Raw genomic sequence first — 25,662 nt, 5'->3', positions numbered from 1 at the left:
GTAAGTTTGTTATTTGTGAAAGTAGGTTATTGGATAGCGAAGAGTTCAAATAAGCAATTGTGGAGGTTCATCAACTGAGTCAAGGTGAAAGATCAAGCAAGGTGGTACAACCTTTTAAAGAAAGGTATCAGAACTTGTGATGAAAGCTAGACAACGATACACAATGCAGGTCATTAACCAATACCATGTTTTTCTGTAGAAGTGACGACTGTGTGCAAGAAAATTTTGTATGTCGCTGCCACTTGCTGCCTGGTCGGGCTTGCCTGGCATCGTCTAGTACCACAACAGGAGGCATTGTGTAAATCTATGGTGTCTTCTTTTATTATAATTTTAGTCTTTCACACTAGGGCTATGACAAGATTTTGAAGTGACGACCTGGTCAGAAAAGGCTATATAAGCGCCTTTTGTTGCCCGACACGGTAGTGCGCGGCGTTGTTGTGAAAAGCTCAGCACTTGATCAGGCATACTTGGGGCTAGGATTATAGGAAGTTGCTTGTACCACTGTGAACGTACAGTGCCGTTCATTGCAGATGCAGTGAAAAGCAGGCTGGGGACATGCTGGGGCTACCTGAGGAGCAGTGGAGTTCATCACCTGATGCCCCCGCATTCGGCGTCATTGCAGAAATTTTGGCAATTGTGCTGAGCATGCTTTGACTTGGCTTGAGTGGAGCAGGCAAGTGTTCCTAATGATAGCATAATTTGTCATTTCTGCGGTGAATGCGACGTTTATCAAGTGAAGAAATGCTCACACACTGCTGTACAGTGGAAGATGTGTAGGCAGAATATTGGTGAGGGTCATCAAGAAAATCTAAGACACTCGATTGTGGCTACAAATAAACTTATTGACGAGTTTATACTTGACCAGACTCAGCTAAACCACTTGCAAAGAAGGGGCTGCCGTTGTGTACATGCATTTCCCTTAAGCTCTTCGGTAACCCATGGTGGCGCTGAGTGTTCGAAAAAAAAAGGTGTATACATACTGTTGCATCAATAGGAGCTTGACAGAAAAACATTGTTGGCTGAACTGCTTGGTTGTTTGGGCTAAAATTTTACAGGGATACTAACTAAAATTAGCTGCATATCTTGCTTTGACTTTAGGATGGTAAAAGTCAAATTGATATTGTTCTTATAAACCAACTTGTTTTGGTTATTAGGAAAGTCATAGTATATGTGCCACTTATGGCTGGACACCTGAACCGTATCATTGGGGAAGGCTGGAGTGAAAGGGTTACCATAGTGGAGGGCTGCAGGATAATTTATGCCTAGTGAAGATATTTAAGGTGCATTGACTTTATACAGCGCACAGACACCTTTGTGTTTCACCTCCAAATAAACACGACAGCAGTGGTTGAGTTTTCGAACCTGGGTGCTTCAGTTATATGGCTGAGCAAATCTGAAATTATAATGTAGTATATCTGTGGGTAGCTACTGGCTGGAGCAAGTATAACTAATCTGATAATGTAGTTAATTAGTGATGTTAGTGCAAATAATATTCATTCAAATATGGTACACTGAGCAATATATTGTGGGACAGCTACAGATGAGAACATTGTATTTACACCTTTGCTTAGTGATTGTCACACCATGAAAAACTGAGCTATGCTTGATAAATTATGTTGCACCCCATTGAAAACTTATTGCAATGTTTGGATGGGTGCTTGCCTGATTTGATCAATGTTAGCACTTACATAATTGTAATTTGCACTTGCAGTGGTACCTGTAGCAGCAATTGGCCCTACCGGAGAAACACAACACTGCTGTGAAGGCTACAAAGGTGAGCATGCATGACCATGAGATGGCCCCACCAGTAAGGCTTTTATGATGATGCACATGATAATGATTTATAATTAATTCTGACCAAGTTGCTCGAGTACTCTACCCACACAAAGCAAAGACAAAAGCTTAGGTGAAATGCCGTCTCTGCAAAATTGAGCTAAAAACGGGATTGGTTATCTGGAGAGCATTTTTTTTTTGTGATGGTAATACTTGTCTGGCAACAAAAGACAGTTACTGGGGAGAAAATTGAAATTTTTTCTCACCAATAAATTGAGAAAGGTCTGAAGGCAATGCATCTTATCCTCCGAGATCCATGCCCAAAAATACACTTTGACACATTCCAGGTTACTTTCAGCATTTGGCTTTTTCTTGGCCTTTCAATGTTTTCAAAAGCTCCATTTTCAGGAAAAGTGGTACCTTCGTAAATAGAATGTGACAGTGTCATTTTAGGGTGACTTCAAGTTATCTATAAACTTGCAGCACAGCAGAGGATGAGGACTGTTTTTTAATATTTCAGCAACAAGCCATACTGCTAAACTGTATTTTTTCTCCCCTGTTGAAGTTTAGGAATTGAGTCTTCTGTTTTGTTTGATTTTCCTATGGTCATTGGTTCATCATTTGATAATGGGGTATATTGTGATCTCTGTTGCACAGGAAGGGCTAAAAAGCATCATTAAATTTTGTTTGATGTAGTCCCTGATTTATAATTTTGATAGCTGGGTAGTATAAGGAGCCTGCACCACATGGTGTCTGTAGCTGTTGGAAAGAGGGAGAAGCAATTAAGGAAAAGAATGGAAGCATCACATGCGTGTGGAATAGAACAGGGTGGCTATCACAAGGATTTGCTTCAACGACTAACTTAGTGCTGACGTGGACAAGAAATCCTATCCTGTGGTTCACACAAGTTCAGTGCCTGGTGCTTCTTCGTGGTAAGGCCTTTCCATGTTCGCGGGGTTTTCGATCAGGTTTCAGGCTAGCTATTTAGGATTAGGTATTGTAAAGTTTCATTAGTTTGTACACACGCATGACTTTCACCTCCCCGAGAGGGGGAAGGGGGCTCGGCAGATTGCTTTGCCAGCCTGCCAATTGAATGTCTATGGATTTATTTGCTGAAAATGGTTTCGATGTGATTGCTGTCGCACTCATACCAATAAGCGATGGAATGCTGAAAATGAAAAATTGCAAAACTATCCAGCACCAATTCAAGAGTCTGACCGATCAATATCTTGATACTCCTTAGGTGCGACCTTTCGAGAGACGAGGTATCGTTTACAAATCTGCAAACTATAATTGTGTGTCAGATTTGCTACGCTGCAGGTCATATACCTCCATTCTAATCAGTCTTCATTGACATGTACTAAGAGTACTATGCGTGGAGTGGACCCTGCATCTATTGCTGAAGAAAGTTTGGAGAAGTTCAGGATGCAGGAGCTGGTATATGTGTATCACTGCTCTCGTGTGGTGGCCAGGGTGCGTGCTGCTACAGAGTTTGTGATAACTTTTCCTGGTTTCCTGTATTCATCTGCAGGGGGTCTCGCAACCGGGAAAACTGGGAATTGTCAGGGAAATTTCATGCACCGGGAAAAATCGGGGAAATGTGAGGAAAACCATAAAAAATTTTGCCAAGTCGGGAAAAATTGCACAATGTATTCTGCAGTGCATTTTTATTTTAAGCTCGCGCACAGCAAGTATGTTATTCATGCAGATGTTCTTTTTGTGTGGGCTGAGCGCGCAGCCCCACCGCGATTGCGCGGCAAGTTGAGGCACGATATATACTTTGATACCATCGCATGGCTGAGCTGCCACAATAGAAGAACCAATACGGACGTGAGTTGGGTACTCAGTAAAATAAGCAGAAGCGCTGCGTGTGAGTAGTACGCGACAAAAAGCAGGAATGTTCGCTCCAGCAGCGATCAGCAAGCCGAGCTACTGCTGAGGTCCGTTGTGACACTCCAGTGGTTGACGGTTCGCATCTTCACGATCTCATCGCAGGTTCCACACTTCATGAGCGCGATAAAATTGCTTAACGCTTTCACACCCACAATCACAAACTCTGTGCTGGCATCGAATTCTGCACTGATGATGATGGATGATGATGGATTTTAATGGCGCAAGGGCGACTCAGGCCAAAGAGCGCCAGACTCAAGGTTAACGGTGTACTCAAGTTTATATAATGGAATAGTTGTGATTTTTCATGAAAGAATAAAAAACAGTGGTGTATAGGGCCTAAAAATGTATTCGCTCTGTAAAATTGCTAAAAACAATGGTGTATAGGGCCTAAAATTCATTTGCGATATATAATGGATGTGCAATGTATAAGTAGATGTTTTAAAGGATCTCATCCGTCCTCTTAAGGAGGAGCGGGCTGAGACCCACGTCGATAAGAAATTTCATGTAAAAAGCCTACTTGTGATAAAAATTTAAGCACCTGTTTTAAAGGAAACATTGGGTTGTCGCCAATAAAAATGGATGGGTGTGCAGGTATTTGATGAGTGAACAAGGAGGGAAAATGACGTCTTCTTTCTTGTTCCAGTTGTACACATATGATTAAAACATGAATAACAGTGAGCCGATCACCACATCTCGAGCAGTGCGGTGCAGGAGAGTTGGTTAAAAGATATGTATGGGTTATGTATGTGTGACCAATTCTCAGCCTGCACAGGGCTACTTCTTTAAATCTGTCTTGTTTTTCTGTGGTGTATCTGCCTATCCTTGGCTTTATTGTGTGTAGTTTATTTTCTGATGCTGCGTCCCATTCCTCTTGCCATTGTTGTCGAATCATGTTTTTTATGTGTGGTTTGAGGTCATGATAAGTTATCAATGTCTGTGCCATTTCGAAGGGCAGCTGACGCAGCTAGCCTATCAGCTGCCTCATTACCCGGTATACAGCAGTGGCCTGGCACCCAACACAGTGTAATTTTAATTTCTAGTTCATGGGCAAACATAAGGGTGTTATAAAGAGAGTTCAAGACTGGGTTCTTATTATGCAATTTCCAAAAGGATAGGGACGTTAAAACACTGAGGGAGTCTGTGTAGATGACTGATGTCTGTATTTTATTTTCTATAATGTGTCTCACAGCTAAAAGGATACCATGGCATTCAGCGGTAAATATACTAGTATAACTGTTCAGGGTTTTTGACTGTGAAAACTGTGGTCCGTGTGCTGCACAGGAGACTTGAGCAGACTTCGAAGCATCAGTGTAATATTCAGCACAAGTGTACTTCTCCTGAAGTGACATGAAGTGCTGCTGTATGGCAATAGGGGATGCATGTTTGCCCACTTCAAGAAACGACAGGTCACAATTAACACCATGCATTTTCCAAGGAGCAATTAGGTCTTTTATGGAAGTTGTATGAAGACTGGTAACCGAAACATTCAGATATTCAATATGCGTGGCAACTCTGATTGGATATGGTGGTGTTAGAGATGGTTTTTTTGAGAAAAGTGCTGTGCCAGTTTTGTCAAGCAGGAGCCGACGACATGGATGGTCCAGTTGGCATAGTACCTTCATAGCATAAGTTAGAGAAGTAAATTGTCTCCTTCGTTGCAGTGACCATCGGTTCGCCTCGACATAGAGGCTAGCAATTGGGCTAGTTCGGAAAGCGCCCGTAGCGAGGCGAAGGCCGAGGTGGTGCACGGGATCGAGCAATTTTAGCGCAGAGGATGATGCTGACCCATAAACCATCGAGCAATAGTCAATGCGTGATAGAACTACACTATTCAGAAGGTTCAGAAGGCAGTCGCGGTCTGTGCCCCATGACTGGTGAGAGAGAATTTTTAGCAAATTCATTGCTTTCAGACACTTAAGTCGCAACTGTTTTATGTGGGGAATGAAGGAAAGTTTTTTGTCAACAACTACGCCAAGAAATTTATGTTCTTTTTTAAAGGCAAGGCTCTGACCATTCAGTGTAATGTTGAGGTCAGGCCTGATGCCACGCTGCTTAGAGAAAAGTACACAAACACTCTTTCCAGAGTTAAATTTAAACCCATTGTCATCAGCCCACCTGGACAATTTGTTTACACCTAGCTGAATATGTCGTTCACAGATGGCCAAGTTGCAAGATTTGAAGCTTATCTGGACGTCATCAACATATACAGAACAATAAATAGTTTTTGGCAGCACGCTTTTTAAAGAGTTCATTTTGACTACGAAAAGTGTGCAACTGAGAACACCACCTTGAGGGACACCATTTTCCTGAATGCACTGCTTTGAATATGCATTGCCAACACGAACTTTGAAGGTCCGTTCAGACAAGTAACTTCGAATTGTGTTCAACATGTTTCCTGTGATGCCAAGAGAGAAGAGGTCGCGGATGATACCATAGCGCCAAGTGGTATCATATGCTTTTTCAAGATCGAAAAAGACAGATAAACAATGTTGTTCATGTACAAAAGCATCCCTTGCATAAGACTTAAAGGCAATGAGCTGATCAGCTGTTGATCGCCCAGCTCTAAAACCAGCTTGGTTTTGATGAAGAAGACCATTGTATTCAAGGAAATGAAGAAGGCGACGATTTACCATTTTCTCAAAAAGCTTGCATAGACAGCTGGTTAGTGCGATAGGCCGATAACTAGCAGCAAGTGTGGGTTCTTTTCCGGGTTTTAATATTGGGATGATGACCGCTTCCTTCCATGCTTTAGGAAAGCGTCCTGTGGCCCATATTTTATTATACAGGCAAAGTAGGGTTTCAAGCGTGCCCGTATGCAGGTGTTTGAGCATTCCATATGTGACCCTGTCAGGACCTGGTGCTGTGTTCCCACATGTGCCAAGTGCAATCTTCAGCTCCTGCATGGTGAAAGGGCTATTGTACCCTCCTGTGCACGGTCTTTTATCACATATAGGCTTCCTCTCCTCAGTTACCTTTTGCCGCAAAAAAGAATCTGTATAGTGCGCTGAGCTGAATACATATTCGAAGTGTTGCCCTAGTGTGTCTGCTTGGTGTTCAAGAGAGTCACCACTAGTGCTGACAAGGGGTGTTGGGAGAGTGTTATTTCCTTTGAGTGCTCTTATTCTGTTGTATACTTTGTGAGAATCAGAATAAGAGTTCACAGAAGAAAGGAATGATGACCAGCTTTCTCGCTTGGAGATGCGTCGAACACGTTTGCCATTTGCCTTTGCGCGCTTAAATTCTATTAGGTTTTCAGCCGTGGGGTATCGGCGTAACTTCGACCATGCCTTGTTTTGTGTTTCACGGGCAGTTTTACATTCTGCATTCCACCACGGCCTTCGTTTGTTTCGTGGCTTACTTGATGTTTGTGGAATGTGTTTTTCTGCAGCATCTATAATGTGCAGCGTGATCAAGAGTTGAGATTCGTCAACGCCTAAGCCAGTAACTGATGAACAGGGCAGAGCTGAGTGTTCCCTGAACATCTCCCAGTTGGCCACATATTCTTTAAATTTCCTGGGACTAGATGCATTTACATTTTTATTGCCTGTGTACTTCACAGAGATGGGAAAATGGTCGCTTCCATATAGATTGTCAATAACAACCCACTCTAGCTGCCAAGAGCATCGGAGAGCCAATGGCTAAGTCAATGGCTGTGTACGTATTATGAGCTGAGCTGTAGTATGTTGGCTGTTTTGAGTTGAGTAAACATGATCCTGAGGACGAGAACTTTTCAATTAGTGCACCTCGGAAGTCCGTTCTTGTACATCCCCATAATGGGTGGTGGGCATTAAAGTCTCCGACCAGCAGCCATGGTTCTGGGAGTTGGTCAATCAGCTTTTCAAAATTTTTGTTGCATAGCCTATGATCTGGCGGAATATACAGCGAACATACCGTTGTTATTTTACCGAATATTAAGGCTTGTATTGCCACTGCCTCTAAGTCTGTGTTAATCGAGATGTTTCGACAAGCGATTGACTTTTGTGTTATAATGGCAACGCCACCGGAGGGGTGAGTACTGCCTTGCCTATCTTTCTTGAATATACGATACTGCTTGAGAAAACTTGTGTCTGTTGGTTTCAGATGCGTTTCTTGCAGACAAACTGTTTGGTTGGTGTTCGGCGAGGATTTCATATGCGTCATCCAGATTTTTTAGGAGTCCTCGACAGTTCCAATAAATGATACTCTTCGGTAGCCATTTTGGTAGGTGTGGAAGGAATATAGAGTAGGGTTAGGACTCGCCGCCCTTATCAGGGGGCTTAACTGGTGTATGTTTTTTTTATTTGAGACGGTCCAGCAGGCCCCGCCTCTCATTGGCGGACTCCCTAGGCGCCGCTGACGCTGCGGAGTCCGTGCTCACCTCCATCGCCTCTGGTGAAGTCATGGAGGCAGGAGGTTTTTCAAGAGGAACAAAGTCCTCTTTGGTGTCCCGGACGTCTGGGGGAAAGTGACCTCCGGGATTGCAAAGATTGGTGCAGCTGGTGGCTGCTTAGTGAGGAGCCGTGGTGGGAGCACGTCAGCAGCATTGCACTGCGTTCCCACCGTTACTAGACGCGGCCTGGCCCCTCTGCGGGCTGCGTTAGCATAGGGAGCGGAGGAAAGCATTTTGTGCTTTTTTCGGGCCTCTCCGTATGTTATCTTCTCAGTTATCTGTATATTGATTACTTCTTTTTTGGCCTGAAAGGCTGCACAGGACCGTGAGTATGCAGGGTGGGTGCCCTCGCAGTTCACACATTTGTAGTCATTTGCACTGCATTTATCGGTTGCATGGTCATGCGCGCTGCAGTTTGCACAGGTAAGGCGTCCTCGACATGTCTGGCTACCATGCCCGTACCGCTGACACTTGAAGCACATGCGGGGGCTTGGTATGTACGGGCTAACTTTGCATCGGATAAATTCCACATTGACAAATTCAGGAAGTGTGCTCTGGTTGAAGGTGAGAGCAATATGTTTCGTTTTTATTTCTTCGTTCTTTTGCCTCATTGGTATTCTTCGTACTGCTGTTACACCTTGGTTCTGTAGGCCCTCAAGGAGATCTGATTCTGTTTTGTTTAGGAGGTCTCGCTCAGAGACAACTCCCTGGCAGCTGTTAAGACTGCGGTGGGGTGATACCTGAACGTCAAGGTGAGCAAACGTTTTTGTTATGAGAAGGTTGTCAGATTGACTTTTGTCTGATACCTCTATTAGCAGGTCACCAGATCCTAGTTTTTTCGCTTTGTAGTTTGCCCCAATGATGGCCTTCAGAGAGTTGGCAATCACAAAGACTGACAGTTCATTTACTGGTTGAGATTCGGTTACAGAGTGCAAGACAAGAAATTTTGGAAAGTTCTCAGTTGGTGTACTGATTTTTTGCGTCACTTCGGTGCGACTCCTTTTCGGGGGTCGATCAGGTTTTTTTAAAGGTAGTTTTTTCATGCAGTATGAATTGTTTTAAGGGGTCCTAATATATGTCGCCTCTGGTCCACCCTTATACGCAGAGGAAGGTCTCGGAGCCCCTCGCCTGGTGGACAGGCGAGGAGCCCATCGGCCGAGGCTTGACCATGGCCTCGACCGCCACCGTTCAAGGTTTCTTCCCTTCACCTCTCAACCTATCGCCACGGTACGGATTACAGCTTCGGTATGGGGGCTCAGGGTCCGTGGTGGCACCAAGCACCAACACCTAGTTTACACAAGGTGCCCTTGCGGGGCGAATTCCGCACTAACGCCCAGGTGAAACTCGCTTTGGGCATTGGGTCGCGGGCCTTCCTGACAGAATGGGCTCTGCCGTGGGTGTCAACTCAGTGTACTGTGATCAGGGATGCAACTCGCACTTTAATTTGAACCCGTGGTGTCGTCATCGGGCAGCGCGGTTTTTGTTCCACGTCTTACTAAAGCTTCCAAGGCTCATTGCGTGCACGGTTGCAATCCAATCTACTGTCTCTGGGCAAGGAAAAACTGCACTACAGTGTACCTCTGCACAAAGTGCCAATGGAGATGCGCAAATGAAAAACGGCAAGAAATAAAAAATGACGCGCCAATCATGCCAGCCAATGGGAGACGCGGAATGGTGCGCTTGAAAAGCGATGCGTCCCATGTGAGAGCTAATCAGAGACCATAAACGGCCTTCAGAAAACCGGCGTGCACAGCCAATCCGCTTGAGCAAAGCCATGTGCGCAAATTGCGCAAAAAGAAAACAGCTTTAAACCAAGCCCAAGGTAGTGGCAATCGGATGGCTCCATGGAGGAGAGAAACAACTGAGATGCCCTTGCCGTTCCCAGTGTTGCTAAGGGCCCGAGGTACGTGAGTGTCGTGGAGAAAGAAAATGCAGAGGATAAAGAAGGTGCAGAGACGTTTCAGCGTCCGGTCACAGTGTTGGTTGGTTGGTTGCACAACTTTTATTTCTATAGGAAATGGGCGTCCTCTTCCCCTCCTCTGCATGCGCGCTGGGGAAGACGGGGAGTCGTGCGCCCGCAGATTAGAAGCTGGCAGGCAGCCCTTGGCTTGTTGCATCCTCTTCCGCCAGATGGACGGTGCAGTGCTAGATTGCAGGGTTCGCGCTTCGCAGCAGCGTATCCCAGGCTTCTCTACATGGTATATTTAGGGCTATCCCTGGGGATTGTGGGCACTCCCAGATTATGTGGTCGAGGGTCCCTCTTGCATCACAGTGTTTGCACAGATCATTATCCCTGAGGTCTGGTAGCGCGTGAAATGCCCAGACCGGGTTCATGAAGGTATTGTAGCTCATGAAGGCTCATGAAGGTATTGTTCATGAAGGTAGTTGAGCTGCCACCGCTCAACTCTCGAGTCCGGCAGTGGGGGAGCTCACCATTAAGGGTCAAATCGCACCTCAAACTCTGCACTCGGTAGACTCCGAAAAGTTGTCCACTTATCCGGTAATGACTTGGAATGTCCCCATGCCACAAAAGCGAATTGCATTAATGCGACGATCAACACAGCACAGATGTCGGTGGCTGATCACGGTAATCCATGTTCGACGTGAGAGGCAGGGACAGCCGCAGGCTAGCCATGGCCACATTCATAAAACGATAGTGTGGCAGAAGTCCAGGGTCGCTGTCACTCTCAGCCTGTGCTTTAGAGAAAGGTTCGGTGCATCCTCGCCATATCCACTTTCCTGAAAAGTTTGCTATACTGGTAGAACGAAGTCCACACAGTGAGCGAGTGATGCGATGTCCGCCATGTTTAGAGGTGGAGTGGCGGTCGAGAAGCAGCCAAAGTAGTGTCGTCGCCGACTCTCGATTCTCGAGAAAAGTGAAGCTTTCTCCGCCACTGGAGGAGCGATTCCAGTGGGGGTTGCTTTCTGAAACGAAAAACAGGCCTCGATGGCCACTTTAATTAGAAGTTCGAGTGAAGGTGTGTTTCTGAATATGGTGGTAAGTCTCCTAGGCTACTTATGATTCTGTATCTCCAAGTGGTGTTGTGTGCCTTCTCTAAGTCGAAGACTGCAAGGCAGAGTGGTTTGGGCATGAATGCATCTCTGATTGCATTATCAAGTCGGACTAAGTCATCTGAAGTTGAAGTTCAGCATCTTCTTTTAAAACAGCATTGATGAATATCGAGAAGTTGGCGAGATTCTAAAATGAAGGTTAGTCTGGTGTTTAAAATGCTTTGAGAAGATTTTATGAGATAGCTAGTGAGAGCTATGGGCCTGTAACAACCTGGGGAGGTTGCGTGTTTTCTTGATTTTAGAAAAAGCATGCTTAAAAATGTGTCTAATCTAATCTTTCGGCATTTTCTAAGTAGCCATATCTTGTTTAAAAATTTTAAAGGTGCTTGTACTGGGGGATCGGATAGATATGCAAGCATATTGTAATGTATTTCATCTTTCTGAAGCACTGTCTGTTTACTAGCAACTAGGACTTTCTTTACTTCTTGAAGTGTGAGTAAACTATTGTATAGTTCGTTTTTTTTGTTCTCAGCTGTGATTTTGTACCTTAAAAGAAACTGGGTTGTTTGAAGAAATGTTCACCTATTATATCTGCCTGTTCATATATATTTGTTTGCACTCCTGGGTCTACTAAAACCAGAACTCTGAAGGTGGAAAGTACCATTTAGCTTGTGTACCTGCTGCCAAATTTTTTTAGAAGTGACAGCTAATTATAGATGATATATCATTTTTCCAAGATTCTTCTTTCGTGTTATGATGAACGTACGAATATTATTAGATTCTCATGTGACGGGTACCTTCCAAATATGCCCCATGCTTTGTTTTGTTTTTTGCATCTTTGCAATCACATGTCCACCATACTTTGTGATGGTGTTTTACAATACCAGTGGATGTGGAATGGCCTGACATGTGTCATTTACAATTTAAGTTGTGAACAGTTAATTGACTTCATCAATATTATGAGTTTCTGAAAAGATTTTAGCTAAATTAGCTTCCTGTCTAAAAACATTTCAGTCTGCCATATGAATCTTCTGGCGTCTTGGTTTTCTGGGGATGACATTTGGTGCAGATGATAAAATGATTAGTGTAGGTAAGTGGGCATTCCCATAGGGGTTGCCCAAACCTTCCCATTTAAAATAGCTAAAAACACTGGGTCAGCTCAAAAACAAATCTATGCAACTCATTTTTCCTGAGCTTAGAGAAGAGTAAGCAGGTTTACTGGTGTTTAGCAAGCATGCATTATTGCATAAAATAAAATCCTCTATAGTCTGGCCCCACATGTCAGTTTTATTTCACTCCCCCCAAAATAAGAGGGGATTAAAATCACCAACCTGCAAATAGGATTCCGGCAGTTGGTTTAAAAGGTCTTGCATTTTATTTAGAATAACATTAAGGTTTGGTTGGATGTAGACACTTCATATTGTTGTCGTTTTTCATGTTACAAGAGTGGCAGCCACTGCTTCAAACTTTAATCAATAGCTTATCTCCACAAGCTGCAATGCTGCTATCAACTATGATGGCATGCCACCAGAGATTGTATGTGCGCTTTGACGTAGCAGATGACTTCATAATTTCTTAAAATATTTGTGTGCTGGGCACTCGGGTTAGTTTCCTGCCCACTTAAAGCGACAGGTCATCTTAAAAGTCAGTCTTCTGCAAATCAAACTTACTATGGATTCCATCTAATGTGTGTAAAAAGAATGAATAATGAACTAGGTTGCTTTTGTCTCCCGTGGTTTGAGGCTTGCCTTTTTTCGTTTTTTCCAAGAAATCTCGCCACCTCTGGGGTGTTGATGGTTTGGGACTATCTTGGATTGTGTCCATTGCAGCTTCCATTGCACTGGAGATCCATGCAGGATGCAAGGATGCATTTGAGTTTAGCTTCCCCATGTGAGGAGAAGCCTGGTGGCTGGCTGACTTGAAGAACCTCACGGCCTGCTTGTAGCGAGGTGGAGGTGCACCAACCACTTCCACCGGGGGTGCAGATGCCCCTGTATTAGGCTCACTGGATGTGGCCTGAGCTGGTGCTGACATCTGCTGTGGAGCTGGGCCCTGCTGAACCACAAGAGAGTAAGTAGAGTTATGTACAAAAAAAGACACTGTTGCGCTTCTTTATACGTTATCTTTTTTTGTTACTTTCAGTGTTATAATACAGTGAAACCTTGATAGAACGAAGTCCTGCTTGCGGTCGAAAATGTTTTTACATTGTAAATTTTCTTACGTCGATGTTCCTATGTTTGAACTGACTAAATAAAGTAACAAGTTTGAGGTAAACTCCTAGTTGATGGGAACTTGTAAATGATGAATTCAGGAAATAAGCAAGGCATTCTAGCAATAATAGTGCTAACAAGAGCACTGGATGTTATTTTCTATATCAGCAGCATATAATGAGTGATAGCAAATGGACACAGACAAATTTTCTCCGTGTGCACAAGAGCGAGTACAGTGCCTAGTACTCAAAGGTGCCGCAAGGTATCGCCTCTGGTATCATCATCATCTAACATGTAGAAACGGAGACAAATATTGAGTCAGTACGAGTCCCTAGAAACTTTAACAGGGATGCTTCAATTATAACTATAATTATAGTGCACTAGATTAGTCATATCTCTGCATCAACCACGCCAGAGCGGCTGTATTGTGTGCGGCAATCCCACTCCCGGTTGGATCAGGCTGGATTGCTGTCTATGGAAAGCATCGGCCAAAATGGTGGGTTGGCTCTGCCGAGGGGCCTTAAAGTGAGAAACACTGAGCATCGGCTCAACCACCAGGATCCTTTTCCCCAGACACGGCGGTGCCACGCTCTTGGGTAAGCATCAGTGCTTGGGGTCCATGCTGTCGCCCAGTACATGCAAACACCTGCTTGAACAGATGTCGCCTTCGGGGGACTCAGAGGCTCCTTACCAACTGTTGCTCAGTTTTCTCTCATGTTTTGTTATAGCATGATATGCATTCTGTTCTCCACTGTAACTGGAACTACAGTTTGAAATTTTATTTTAAACAAGGGGCATGCACAACTTTGCCTCAAGACTGCTCTCTTGTCATTGCTTTTTAGCAGAACATGATGACTTGTATAGCTGTTTTTTAAGCTGGGGCTATTACTGTAATGGAATTCGTTATAGTTCAGATTCAGAATTTAAGAATTAGTCATTATTGGTTAGTTCACTATAGGTCACATGCAGAAGGAAGAGAAAGATGGGACATTTTTGTTTAAATTTTTCCAAGGAATACTTAGTTGGCTATGATGGTAGTGGGGTGTTTATCATCAAATTTTGGCATTTCTGATCTGGATAGACCATTTTAGTAACTTCAAAAGGAATAAATTGTTGTGTGTCCTTGCTGCTTGATACCAAGTGAAGTAGGCTTTTTAGATGGTGATGATCCCAAGGGACATGTGCCAGCTCATTGTGCAATTCTTGTATCATTTGTATTCAGAAGATTTGTTGTTTGGGTGCACAACGAGCAATAATGAAATTTCAGTAGTTTAAAGCATATTTTCTCTTGCACAAAAATGTATTGCCATTGTATTTCATAGCAGTGAGCATCTAGGCATGTTCTTGCTATTGGTTTAATATTTTGCGTGCCACGTTGCTAGGGCAAATCAAGCTGCTGTTCAAATGAATGTAATAGGAGCATGATATTACTCTTTTGGGATGTTTGCTGCATCTAATATATTGATAATGATGTTGGTTGGGTTGTCATTTTTGACAGTGCAGTGAAAATATATATGGTTACCTTACCTGTGACTCCCTGCAGTTGTCACGGCCAGCAGCCATGGCAGTATGCGAACTGTTCACTCTTATTACCAGACTCCTGTCTCCAGTGTTTCTCAAGTCCTGGGTACTTTAATGGTGAGTTTGGTCACCTTCTTGGCTATTTAGCTGCATGCTAAGTGGTGAATTGCCGCATTGCCTTACAGATGACATGAAATGCAGTCTTAGTGCATAGTTTTTTCAATGATTGTTAGAGTAAGATTTGAATATTGAAGCATTTATTTATTTAAAAGTACTGCCAGCCTTAATTGTAGGACTTAGGCAGGAGTGGGCGATAATGATATGAACAGAACACAGAATAGATGCAAAATAAAGACACTCTCAACAAAGGTTGCAGATGAAAAAAATGGAAAGAAATCGGTGCTACTTATACACCATGGCTGTAAAATAAAACAGTGCAACATGGTAGCGCCAGAAGCAAAAAGAAAAAGTAAACAATAAAAAAAAATAGCGGACAGAATACTGTTTAATCACCGCACAGAGACATTTCACATACTCACGTTTGGCCTAAGTGCATCGCAAAATGATGCGACTGAGGACCCTTTCACAGTGTCTGGATTTACCGAGTTCCAATATCAGATTGTTCATGGGAAATACGAATTTTTGAAGGCATTGATTTTGCATCTATATCCCAATATTTTGAATGGTGTGATCGTGTTGGACGTCTGGTGACTGATTCAGTATATGTGTTCTTGTCTGTTCCCAGTTTATTATGGTAGAGTAAGCACATGAACTTGTACCTCTCTCTGCAGCGTCTGACCTGTAATGGTTCTAAGTTCGCCTTTTTCACAAGTGTTGTTGCTGATGTATGCCAGTTGTAGGAATTGAATATGAATCATCAGTTTTTTAATGCTCTCTAACTTGTTTATATTGGAGGTGTGTGGATCTAATATAATAGAGCGTATTTAAGAATTAGCCTAATGAAAGTTTTATATGCTAAAAGTTTTAATTTCTTGGGTTGATGGGCACCAAGAGCTCTTCAGGTAACCCAGCCTCTGTATGCCCTGTTTTGTAATGTAAGAGATGTGTTCATTCCATTTGAGGTCGGATGTTGAAATACTCCTAAGTATTTGTAGCATTTGTATTTGTACGGAAGTATTTGCAACATTTTACAGAAGAGAGAATGTGTTCGTTGATAAAATATTGGAAATTTAATTTCGATAGCAATATGTGAAGAACCTGAAAAGGCCTGATCAGTTGGAATATTAACTTCATGATAGAGTACGCAGTCATCTGCAAACAGTCTGATTTTTACCGGTAAAATTGTGACTATATCATTAATAAAGATAAGAATAACGTCCCGAGAACAGATCTCTATAGGATATCAGAACAAGCAAGTTCAAGATTTGAAAACACTCGATCACTGGAAATGCTGTGCTTCCTGAATGAAAGATATGCTTGTATCCAAGAGAACAGACTGTCATTTTTTAATATTGGTTTTAGCTTTAGAAGTAATTTTTGGTGACGCACGCAGTCAAATGCTTTTTTGAAATCCAAAAATATTATGTCTATTTGTCCTTGTTTATCTAGAACTGCCGGTCGTGAACAGCTTTCATTAGCTGAGTGAGTAGATAGCCCTCTATGGAACCTGTGCGGCCGATTATCTATGATGTTTTGTTCAAGAAATGTCGAAATATGTTTGAAGATAATGTGCTCGAGTATCTTTGCACACGTGCACAGTAATGAAATGGGCCTGTGAGAAGTAATTAGTGAGCGGTCTCTAGTTTTAGGTATTGGTGTAATTTTAGCCCAATTCAAATCATTTCGTATTTTGCCTCCCGACATGATATGGCAAATATTATACACAAGTATTTTGCACACCACTCGATATACCTTACAAGAAATGGGTTTGGTATGGCATCTATTCCTGGAAACTTTTTGACGTCGCAATAAGGACACATCTTCTTCTGTAAAGAGATGTTATCAATAGGCAAATAATTACTGCACAGATTGAAGTTTGGTCTCATACCATCATCATTTGTAAACACAAAAAAAAATTATTTGAAAGATAGTGCTATTGAAGCTTTGTCAGTCACGGTTTTATCATTTATGCAAAACTGGATAATGGCTCCTTTTTTGAAGGGACTAGCACCAGAACATTGCCAGGGAAGAAAGGAAAAAATTCTTCATAGACACAGTATGGAAGTACATTTTGGCTTTACAGATGCTGTTTTTTAACTTTACCCGCAAAGTGGAAAGTTTGTGTGCATGATTTTTCGAGGGACACTTGTGGTGCAGTTTTCTCTTTTTTTGTGCTTTTCTTCTTAGGCGCACAATTTCCTTCATTTTCCACGGATCGCTTGATGCTATCTTTTAAGCCATACAGGTAAAGTGCTAGATGCACCCTAGAACACGTTCCTTGAAAAAACACCACAAGTCGTCTACGGAGCATGCACTTGATGCAGCAAGGAAATCAAAATCAGAAAATGAACTAAGGCATCCAATATATTGATGCCACTAGCACGTGCGAAGATTTGTACTGAATGTTCTCGCTTTCTGTTTTTTGTCATGTGGTTTTTCTAATGATAAGCATATCATTCTGTGGTCATATATACCGTCAACAACTTGTATTTTTGGGTCACATTGGAGTAGACTATTGCTGACTAAGGAATGATGTAATAATCGATGCAGTGGCGTTTTGGATGCGGGTAGGTTCCTTTGCCAATTGTGTTAAGCCATGCAAAATTATAAGGTCCGCAAGTGGTTCAGCTGCCTTAGAGTGGGGATCGGGGAAATTGCTGTTCCAGTCGATAGAAGGAATGTTGAAATCACAGCCTACTAGCATGTTACATGAATGACTTTTGGTGAAACACAGAAATTCGTTAATTTCATCAAAAAACCTATTATCGCTGTTGGTGCGCCGGTGGAATCCACCTATGCTGATGTTACACTCTTTGAGACATACAGTAGACTCCCTTTAAGACGAACTCCAAGGGACCATGAAAATTGTTCGTCTTATCAGAAGTTCATCTAATCAGGAGTGCTTCCAAAAATGTTTGAGCATGCAGATTGTGTCCAAATACCTCATATATGAGAACAAATGAATAAAATGGCCTTTCAGGAAAATAAACTGCAGTACAAGCATTTATTGGACTAATGATTGTCTACAGTAGTAAGGCATCAGGCATTGTTGACTGTTACCCAGTCTGTTATTTTTTTTGTCTGTCATAAAAATCGACGGCCTGCTACAAAAGCAGACATCTCGCTTAACTTTTGAAGATACCCTTCAGTGCCCTCACATTGTTCAAAAAACTGCGCTAAACTGTCTAGGCAGGCATCAGCTGCATCACAGGTAACTAGTGTAGATTCAGGCATAACATTCAAGCTGTCATCTTCAGCAGCAGTTTCCAATGGTAGGTCAAGCACTTCTCCAGAGCGTCCAGTGTGTCAGCCCTGCAAGTTTTCACACTTTCGTCAATGCTGACATATGCACTGATGTCAATGAACACACCCTTACTTCTCAGCGCAGAAACAATGCTTCTATCCTCCAAGTTTACAATGTGGTCCTCATTTGTAGTATTGCAGTCATTCTACACTGAGCAATCACTAAGTGCCACAAATCCTGCATGGCGGAAGGCGTTGGCATAGTGGCTTGAGTAACCTGCTCCCAGGCGCTCGTCAGTAAGTGGACAGCACTTAACAGGTTTACTGTGTACTTCTTACTGCTCTCCATGCAAATCAGCATCCTTTGCAGCAGACAGCGACGATAGTGCCTCTTCAAGCTACTTATTATTCCCTGGTCCATAGGCTGTAGCTTCGCCGTTGTATTCACTGGTAGAAACTCTAGTCGGATGGCATGAAGTCCGGCGACGTGGCCGTGTCTGGGACAGTTGTCAACAACAATGAGAACTTTTCTCTTCTGTCTCTGGAAGTGGGGATCCATCTCTTGAAGCCACTGCTCGAAAAGTGCCTGCGTCATCCACGCTTTTGAATTAACCATGTACGTGACTGGCAGCTTTTTTATGTTTTTAAAGCAGCGCGGTGCTTTAGATTTGCCAATCACCAGCAACTTTAGTTTGTGAGTCCCAGTCATATTTGCGCCCACGAGGACCGTTACTCGAAGCCTGCTCCGTTTGCCCGCCACGCAGTCATCACCAGCAAATGCGAGCGTTTTATTTGGGAGTAGCTGGTAGAAAAGCGCAGTTTCGTCCACATTGTATATGTCTTGAGGGTCATATTCGTCCATGAGTTCATTCTTCTTGTTCCGCCTCTCATCGCTGCAGACCGCTTCATCCACTGCAGCGGCCTCGCCGACAACACAACAAAAGGCCAGGCCAGTCCATGCCATTTCCGAAAACGGTCGAGCCACCCATCGCTGCACGCAAACTCGACATTCAGTCGCAGGGCAATTTCTTCCGCCTTAGCTTTCAGTAGCACTCCATTCACTGGCAAATTCACACTGAGTGCTCTCTTCACCCAGGCAAGCAGAACGTCTTCAAGGTCTTTGTGCATAGCTGTGCGCATCCTCTTCTGCTTCGGCGCAAGCTCACCATCTTCCAAAGCACTGGTAATCCGCACTTCATCCTTCACGATACTGCTCATGGTACCTTTCGCGATGCCGAACTTGCGCGCTATTTCAGTCTTTGAAAGCCGGCTGGCACGAACATCGGTCAAAACTTCGGCCTTCTCACGAAGCTCAAGCGGCTTTTTTCGAGTTGTTGGCCGACTATCCATAGTAGCAACACGGCAAACACGGCGCGCACGAAAACAAACAGCGCACACCACGAGGTGACAGTGTACAGCCTGGTAGAAAATTGCAGGACATGGCGCGCACACCCGCCACGAACAATAGATATGTGCACTGCCTAGTAGGCGTCGTTGGCAGTCAGCAAAGGCGCGGAGCTCGGTAGCACTAGCATAACGATACTATCACGTGATCACCATTGGGAAACGTCATTGGCTGCTTTTTCTTCTCACCGTTTTTTTTTTCCCGCGTTTCGCTAGTTTCTGCTGGCCGGGCCGCGCATGCTTTTTTTTCTCTCTCTCTTCCTCCTGCGCTCTGTTTCGTCCTTGCCCGAGGTTGTACCAAGACAGCCGGCGTGACGCGAAACGCAAACCTACTCCTACTGCGGGGACAAAAGGAGTGAGCAGGGGAACGGTGGGAGAGGATGAGCAGTGGCACTATTCCGCCTTCGTAGAATCGCATTTCCGACGCCAACGTGCTTAGGTCTGCGTGCGTCAGCGGCACGGATGGTCGTGGCACTGAAAAGCTTTTTCTTTTTTTTTTCTTTCTGCTGAAGCGCTGCTCGGACGGTCGAGTAAGCTGCGCGGGTGGGGTGCGGCCGGCCGTGAAAATTCATCTTAACCAATTAGCGATTGCAAAGCGTTTATCTTAAGCGGATTTTTTTGCATTGACTCTACAGGGAACCAAACAAATGACCTCCACTGTTCATCTTAACCGAGGGTTCATTTTAAGCAAGTTCGTCTTAACGGGAGTCTACTGTACTTTGATTATGATGCATTCGATCTCAGGTATGTCAAGTAGTCTTATTAGGTGCAAATTTACTTGAAATATTGTCACTACGTTACCACCTCTAGAATTGCTGTCTTTTTTATGTATTGTAACCTGGTGGTATAATTTCATTATCGCTAATGTTACAGTTTAATCAGGTTTCCATTACATTTAATATGTGTGGTTTGTTTGTTGATGTTGTAGATCTTCATATTTATATATGATGCTGCGAGCATTAAGGGTAATGCATCGAAAAGGGCTTTTAATTCTATGTTGCTTGCTGGCTTGTCTCTTTGTGAACGGAAACCCTTTTATTGCTCGCAATGTCCCATTTAAACAGCTCATCGTTTATTTTAATTTTGTGATAGACCAGCTGAGCTTTCCCCCTCTGCCTCTGATTTCACTAGTGCTGTCCCAGTTTCTTTCACTTTTGTCTAGTGGCTACTGAAAAAGCCTCACTAACTGAGACTTTTTGTGTTTTTAAATTTGAAGCAATTCTTGAGTATGTTCACTTTTCATTGTGGTTGATCACTTTAATGATAACTGGCCGTGTTTTGTCTTGTTTCTTGCCTATTCTATGTATTCTTTCACAGACGACACTAGCACACCGAGTTTGGTGTTGAATGCTTCCTCGACCACACTTGTAATAAGCTTCATGTGTTTCATCGTCTTTCTCAGCTATATCATAAACAAAGACATTGTTCTGTCTTGAGCGGTCTTCTAGATCAGTCAGTTTTCTCTAGACTTCGGACAGTGTCCTCGAGGCCAATTTTGTTAATATCTTTGATAGCTCTTGTTGACCCTGCTACTATTTTCAGTTTTGATTCAATTTCATCTAGACGTTTCTGCATGTTTTTTGGTCCTTCAAGTATTTCAGTTAGCATTTGCTCAGTTGTAGGCCCCGGATTGTGCTCTGTCACCATAACACATCAATAAGGATGAAACAAAATTTATGCAAGTGATGAGCCGCATGTAAAAATTATGTGCGCGCATCAGCTGCACGAAACATCGGTCACTAGTTTTAACAATAGAAACTATGTCACTAACCTGCATGAAAAATGCCAATGGGGTTGACATGAAGTTTACAGGCGGCCAGCCAACGGGCCCACTGAAGTAACTTGAAGGCGGCGTGCTTCTTATAGCTTCTTATAGCCAGAGTTGTTGATGTCAATGATGCTGAGCACGACAATGCCCAGCGATCGTCTTAAAGCGGTGGTTTCTCGGCACTGTCTTCATGAGAGAATAGCACCTCGATGATCAGGTGCATAGGAGCTTGAAAAGACTGTTGGTATGCGCAATCTCCATCAGGGGACGACGCATCGATGACTGAGCATGCTGATGCTTGACCGTCACTGCTGACTGGCGCTATGCAGCCTAGTAGGAACATCTGCATGAAAAATACCAATGGGTTCGACATGATGCTGACAGGCAGCCAGCCAACGTGCCCACCTCCAGCCGACGTGCCCATAAAATATACTTAAGAATTCAGGCTCGTGCCACTGACAGTGGGACCGCTCAGCAGCGATTTTAAAGGAGGATGTGTGGATCGTATCACAAAAATTGCAAAAAAGTTGATTTTACAAAATTAACTTTTCATATCTGTAGCACTCATACTCTCTTGTACCAATTAATAGTGCTTCAAATAAATGTGCAGGTAAAGTAATGTAAGTACATAGGCAATGTATGCTAGTTTAGAACTCTAAGGCTTGTTTTCTGAAAGTTTGTTTTGAGTATGTCACTTTGCTTGTGTAAAGCATATAGCGCTCTAATGAATGCATGGATTTGAATGTTCTTTGCTTCGCTGACTTATGCTTTGTATAAAAAGTCTGATTTACCATCTATGTTTGTTTTATTAATGTGTAATTAAGCCATGATCCATTCTAAACATTGGGAGATGATGCATACTGTGTCCTTTAAAGCAGAGAAATTCAAAAAGAAATTGGGAGTGTCTTGATTTATACTATGCTTATTAAATATAAAACCATTTATAAACCCATAGCCAATTTCTTTGTGCTAGGCTTTCCACAAGCAAGCAAGATGTGAACTGTGACAAAATAAAAACTACAGAAGATATAATTGTGAAACTTTATAGCTTTATGTTTGATGCTATTTCAAGCCAGTCTGCTTAATTTCATCCTTCTAGATAAAAAAATAAATGTTTGCTCTGATCCCCTTATCCTTCCTCAAGCAGTTTATATGATATACCTTATTTTGTTGGGTGGGTGTGATGATTGGGTTAGCCTCAATGATACCCTGTCAACAGATAACCAAAGCCAAGTTCTGTCTTTCAGAGGCTAGTTTCTTGTTTTAATTTATGCATCGAAAGAACAACAAACCTTTTTTAACGAAGTAGTACAGGGTATGAAGATTTGTTTGTTATATCTGATATTTGTTTGAAATGTACGCATAAAAATTCCTGCAAATACATCTGGTAATGAAATCGATGCATACTAATATAGATAAAAGCTGCCAAAATGCAGAATTTTTAAAATTCAAAGCTTGGTACAAACATAAATCTTGCCTTTCGTTGTGTAGCAGAGCTAAAATTAACACACAAGTTGGGATGTTGCCTCCGTGCAGAGAGAGTTGTTTAGAAAATGGTGCAATCTTGGCTTTGTTGGTGGCATCTGCACTTATTAGAGCTCACTCTTCTCTTGCTGGTCCTCCATTATAGTCATCTCTTGCATCATCTGTTGCAATCAGCTTATTGGCAATTTCTTGGTGGCTCAGTTTGGGTGCCATGGTGCCACAACCAAGCTGTCATCAGCAGTCACAAAGTACTAAAATGTAAAATTGGAAAGCACCATCTGATGCAGCAGCAAGGCTAACACGCTTCTCATCATTCTTCACGGCGCCTTTAGAGTAGATGCTTTCAATCGGCACTTCAGCCTTCTGCTCGCATGCAAGGTTGTCGACACTGTAGGTACAACAAAGTTTGTGGCAGCATGCTTTTTTTGCTCTCGACAGTGCAAAATGATTTTTGCCACAGGCGAGACTGCTTTCTTCTTTTGCATTGCTATTCTGTGCAACGGAGTCAATGGACTTGTTGAGGGCAGGTGCAGCATATGCACTCGGTTTTGGTTTGTATAGGAGTGACAGGGGTGTGTGGAATAAGAAGGCAATTGTGAATATCACGTGCTGGTCACATGCAAATCAGCCATTGGTCAAGTTTTTGTTTCTGCCCTCAGATGCTGTGGCACACATGCACGCAAATGATTCAAATGCACTTCTGTGGTGGGCAATTCAAATTATTGCAGTTGCATTTCATGGAGGTTTTTTCCGGCTTGTTAACACATTTTCGCTTGAATGAAAACAAAAAAACACTCCTATGTTATAATTGGTCGAGTATCAAATTTGCAATTTTTTTCGTTTACAGACAAGTTCTATGGAAATAAAGCATAGACCAACCAAACTGGTCATTTCATTTAACTCAGTAATTTGCTATTTGCTATATTCGTGTTTGTTATAGTGCTGTTAAACTAGCATTGTGCGAATACCAACTAATGTTTCTTGTATTGAATATAAAATTGCATCGAGAAAGCCTGAATATCGAATAGTAACAAATTCATTCAAACATGTGCTCAAGTGCTTATAAGTTCTGATGCAAAAATAGCAACTTCCACACGTGAGCCAGCAATAGCTTTTCTCGCCTAAATGTGACAGTGTTGCCAGCAGTAGAAATAGTTTTTCGCTTGGAACTTGCTTTGCTGGTGTAGCCACGTATTTCATGGCCATTTGGCACAGCCAGGAAAGTTCTGCTTGCCTATTTTCTTCTAGTATTCAAGAGGGTCTTTATCCCTGCTGCAAACTGACTCTCAGAGGTGCAGCCTAAATTTATCGATGTGACCTGGTTCCCGGTTGTGTCTTCCCAGTTACCTTCCAAGTTTCTCAATATTGTCCTGTATACTGGCACTGAGCTCCTTTTCTGCTGTGGATGTTAGGGCTCAGCACAGTCACTGGATAGTGGCATTAACGAGTTCTGCAGCTCACTCCAGGGAAGTTCCAGAAGCCTTGTTTCTTGGAAAGCTTCAGTACAGAAAAGGATTTTGAACCTTGGGTCATATACTATTGCCATGATACACTTTTTTTTATTGTGGCTAGGAAATCTTCATGATTTTCTGCAAGTTTTTTGCAAACAGTAATGTGTCATTTGCAGCACATTCCTTCAGCATAATAGGCGTTCCGTTAAGGAATCATATCACCAAAGACAGGGTTGCATACTTCTGCCCACTCAGGTCTTTGGTTGCTGATGCAATTGGCTTAAGGGCCTTGACAAATCCAGCAGCTGTTTTTCAATTATCGGTTGTCAGGTTGGATACCACTGTCTCAGAGGTAGCAAGTTCCAGGCAAACTGCCTCTTTAAGCTGAAGGAGGTGGGAGAGCATATTATGCTCACTATTCCACCTGGTGTCTGCATCTTGCACGAGCTTCAATAGGGGTAGCTCCATCCACCACTGGCAGTCCTTTAGTCTTGCTGCAGCTTAGGCACTGGGCTTATAAAATCGCCCACTATTGTTCGGCATGTACGGAATTTGTTAAAAATGGCGTGCACTCCTGAACATTTTCCTAGGCATCCTTGATGGCCAATTAACGTATGGTCTAAACTGCATGGCGGTACATTGAAAGTACCGAAGAGCCACACGGAAATTTCTTGTTGTCCATCACAAAAAATGGCACCACTTGCATTGGCAGGTCGCACTCGCTGTATTGCTTCTGAGTGCATTAAGATGTTGGATGTACTGTGACTCCTAGTCACTTCCAGTTTCCCCACATCAATGACCGCATTTCAATGTTTAAGTCAACTAATGCCACGTGAGACTAATATAAATCTGGTTTGACTTTGACGTCCACATTTCACTTTTGAACAAGACTGCACACCTTCCTGCAGGTTGGCATGAATTCGCCACTTGACAGTGCCTACAGTGTCTCTTTACAGGTCGGTGATGATTGTTCTTAAAAAAGTTGTCCCAGAGGGGATCTTATATGGTCGTGCCTCATTCTGTGACCCTCGTTAATATGAACGACTCGAAATATGGACAGTATTTCTGAAGCCGAAAGTTTTTCAATTTTTTTATGCCTCATTAATATTGACAATCGCTGTTCGGATAATAAACAAAGGGAAAATACAGTTTGTTGGGGCTTCAGTATTTCTGCCGCATTAATCTGGACAGAGATAGGAACAAATTAGTGCATGTCATCAGAGGAATGCAATTATGAAATGCAAATAGCTAAGTAATGCCCATTTTATTCCATGGTTTTTGGTTTACATTGGGAACATTCCTAGCCAATGCCCTAACCCTTTCCTTATTGCATGAATGGCTGTGGAGAAAACACACTCTGCAGCTTGTGGAAAGTTTGTTGCATCATTTTTAAATGAGACGTCATCAAATGCC

The 25,662-nt window shown here is 42.9% G+C and overlaps 1 long non-coding RNA gene across 1 annotated transcript in view; it reads left to right on the top strand.

The window, feature by feature from the left end:
• LOC146182812 (uncharacterized) overlaps window positions 1–22,456 on the top strand; it is a 95,762-nt gene extending 73,306 nt beyond the window's left edge. The window contains exons 2-4 of the long non-coding RNA XR_014708665.1: window positions 1,712–1,774; window positions 12,877–13,117; window positions 14,801–22,456. This is a non-coding gene — a long non-coding RNA (uncharacterized LOC146182812). The remainder of the gene's footprint in view (window positions 1–1,711; window positions 1,775–12,876; window positions 13,118–14,800) is intronic.
• Window positions 22,457–25,662: the final 3,206 nt, after the last annotated feature.

This window comes from Amblyomma maculatum, chromosome 7 (assembly GCF_055883805.1).
Source record: "Amblyomma maculatum isolate TAMU_Amacu chromosome 7, ASM5588380v1, whole genome shotgun sequence".
Taxonomy (NCBI): Eukaryota; Metazoa; Arthropoda; class Arachnida; order Ixodida; family Ixodidae; genus Amblyomma; species Amblyomma maculatum.
The sequence above is the reverse complement of the archived record's forward strand: the minus strand, read 5'-3'. Positions and strand labels throughout refer to the sequence as shown.